The following is a 3,662-nucleotide window of genomic DNA, read 5'->3' on the forward strand; positions in this document are numbered from 1 at the left end:
TTGCCATCCATCACAAATGGTTCATTTTCCAATTTGGAGGTGGACAGCACCACCTCATCTAGATAAAGTCTGATCTCTTTCTGAGAATCGATGGCCGATGTGATCAACCTCACAGCACACTCACTGTGCAGATTGTCCTTCTGGATTCGGATGCGTGCATCCACTCAGTGATCCATCCTCACTGATCCAGCAGCCACCAGTGACACACAATCATGTGAGTGGAGGCTGTGATGCACAACCAATCACAAGAGTGGGGGCTGTGGCAGCCACCTCTTTGTTATGTGTGTATTAGAGTATAGAACCTGCCTGGTTCATACCTATGATCCTGGCTACTCAGGAGGTGGAGACCTGAAGATCAAGTTTGAAGCTAGCCTAGGCAGACAAGCCTGAGAGACTGTTCACTCCAATTAATCAGCAAAAATGCAGAAGTCAGGGTATGGCTCAAAGAGTAAAGTATCAGCTTGAGCAAAAAGGTCAAGCTAGAACTCAAGGCCCTAAATTCAAGACAAGCCCCAGTATTCGCTCTCTCTGTCTCTGTCTGTCTCTCTCTTTCTCTCATGTGCACACACAGTGTCAGTACTACAAAGTATTTCATGTATAGTACTATACTTCAAGGTACCTTACCAATATAACTCATTTGACTTTCCCCTGCTGGGGTGGAGAGCAGGTTAGTCAGTGCTCTACCATTCAGCCATACACCTAGCCCAATGCCATTTGAGAACCATGATCTGATCCAGTGTTTCCAGTTATAAATAAGCAACACACAGTTCTGAGAAAGTAAATAACTTACCTAAACTCACAAAGCCTCTTTCAAATGCGTTTAGTCAGGGGCTGGGAACATAGCCTAGTGGTAGAGTGCTTGCCTTGCATATATGAAGCCCTAGGTTCGATTCCTCAGCACCACATATATAGAAAAAGCCCAAAGTGACACTGTGGCTCAAGTGGTATAGTGCTAACCTTGAGCAAAAAGAAGCCAGTGCTCAGGTCACGAGTTTAAGCCCCAGGACTGGCAAAAAAAATGGCTTTAGTCTGATCTCTATAAAAAGAACAATCCAGATGTTTCCCTTTTTGCCATTTATGAACTTCATGAACTAAGGCTTGTTGGATGACTGAAATTTGAGGGGCAAGAGATAGAAAACTCAAGGTGATTTCCAAGTTTCTGAGTGGGTGAGTGATAGATTATGGTGCCCCCACCAAAACTGACAATCAGATTGCTAGTTCCAAATATGGATGCACTGTAGCTTAGGACAAGTTTATGTGTAGAATAAAAGGTTTCCTGGGGGTAGAGAAGTGAAAACTTGTTGTTCAGTGGCATAGAGTTTCAGTTTCACAAAATGAGTTCTGGAGATTGACAACACAGCATTGTTAGTGTACTTAACACTACCATATATTGAAAATGGTTAAGGCTGAGGACAAAGTTCAGATTTAGATGTGCTAGGCATATACTAGTCCCCAAGTTTTGCTGGCTCACACCTGTAATGCTAGCTACTTGACAGACTAAAATCTGAGGCTTGTGGTTCAAAGCCAGCCCAAGGATAAAAGTCCATGAGAATTTTTATCTCCAATTAATAACAAAAAACTTGAAATGAGCTGTGGCTCAAATGGTAGAGCACCAACCTTGAGCAATAAAGCTAAGGGACAGTACTTAGGCCCTGAGTTCAAGTTCCAGTAATGGCACATACACAAAAAAGATAAATTTCACATTATGAATATTTTACCACAGTAAAAGGTGGATTTCCTCATTCACACCACTTACTCACTGCCAAAATAAGATTTTTCTCTCTTCTCTGATGAGTGAAGAACAGTTACCCAAAGAGACCTGAAAAGAATAATGTGAGGAATATTTCATTTATTCACTTTTTGAGGGAATTCAAGAACAATATAGTTGTCAAGTAGAAGGATTAATTCATTCAGCAAGTATTTATCCATTTGCCTACCTAGGTTGTTCCAAGCCCTTGGTTGTCAACATGTTATCTCCACATGGGAAGCACTTGAATTACCTGGGAACTTTAAAGAAATATACTTTAAACAAACCAGGCACCAGTGGCTCACGCCTGTGATCCTAGCTACTCGGGAGGCTGAGATCTGAGGATCACAGTTCAAAGCCAGCCCTGGTAAGAAAGTCCATGAGACTCTCATCTCAAATTAAATACCAGAAAACTGGAAGTGGAGCTGTAGTACTGCCCAAGCCTTGAGCAAAAAAGCTCAGGGACCATCCCCAGGTCCTGAGTTCAAGCCCCAGGACCAACAAAACAAAACAAAAACTACTTAAGTCAAAAAACCAAAGAGCATATCTTCTGGAACAACAATGGACAAATAGATAAAGTTTTCGGTAGAGTTCTTATTGGAATAATCAGAACAGGGAACAAAGGGAGGCTTCAGAGGGTTCTCTGTGTCTTTGTATCCATGTCTTGGTGAGTCTTGCCAGTGTCTTTGTGAGCTAAAGTAACACAGCGCAGGATGTGAAGTGGACTCACTCATTAGCAGCCTTTTTGGTCTTGTTTCCTTATCTGCTAAAATAAATAATCATATTACTTATCCTACAGGTAGCACTGAGGTTTGAACTCAGGATCTCACTTCTGCTAAGCAGGTACTTTGCTTCTAAGTCATACCTCTGTCCCCATTTTTGCTTGTCCTTCCTTCCTTCCTTCCTTCCTTCCTTCCTTCCTTCCTTCCTTCCTTCCTTCCTTCCTTCCTTCCTTCCTTCCTTCCTTCCTTCCTCTTTTCCTAGTTCTGAGGCTTGGACTCAGGGCCTGAGCACTATCCCTGGCTTCTTTTGCTCAAGGCTAACACTCTACCACTTCAGTCACAGTGCCACTTCCAGATTTTTCTTTCTTTCTGTTTATGTGGTGCTGAAGAATGGAACCCAGGGCTTCATGCCTTCAGGGCAAGCACTCTACCGCTAAGCCATATTCCTAGCCTTGCTTGTTCTTTTTAAGGTAGGACCTGCTTCTTCTCCAGGTATACTCCTGCTCTCCTCCAATCTGCCAATTTTAGGTTTCCCATCCTGGCTGGGATGACAGGTACTCACTACCACTCCCAGCTTCACCCACTGAGATGGTGTCTCGTGTACTTTTCTGTCTAGCTGTCCTGGAGCTACAGTCCTCCCATTCTCAGCCTCCAAGCAGCTAAGATTACAGGTATGAGACACTACTCTCAGCTAACTTTATGGTTTGATTTTTTTTTATTTTCCTGATAGCTAATAATGTTCACCATTATTCATTTTTTAACAAAAAACAATAGTTTTCAAATAAGAAAATTGAACTAAAACTTTCCTATTCTGAAGCTTATTCATGCACATTATGAAATTAAATTTCTTTCTAATCACACCCAAATAGCACCATCTAGAGGTAAATACTATGAATATGTTTTACTTCCTTGAATTTTTTCTATCACTTCTAAAAACACAGTTTTTTCTATAACATTTGCAATTTTATTTTTAGCTTTTTCACCTAACATGATAAAATGAGAATGTTCCCAACCTTTATATAAACAGTACTGCATGTAACAGTCTTTTTAACCATCCTTTATTTTCAGCTGTATTTAAAGTTGTGTAACACATATAGTACTTTGATGTTAGTCCTTCTGATCTGTGTTCCATCTGCCTCATAAAGCTCAAACCTTTAAAGGCACAGATCCAGTCTTCTATCCCATAAATACGT

Source organism: Perognathus longimembris, chromosome 7 (genome assembly GCF_023159225.1).
Source record: "Perognathus longimembris pacificus isolate PPM17 chromosome 7, ASM2315922v1, whole genome shotgun sequence".
Lineage (NCBI taxonomy): Eukaryota > Metazoa > Chordata > Mammalia > Rodentia > Heteromyidae > Perognathus > Perognathus longimembris.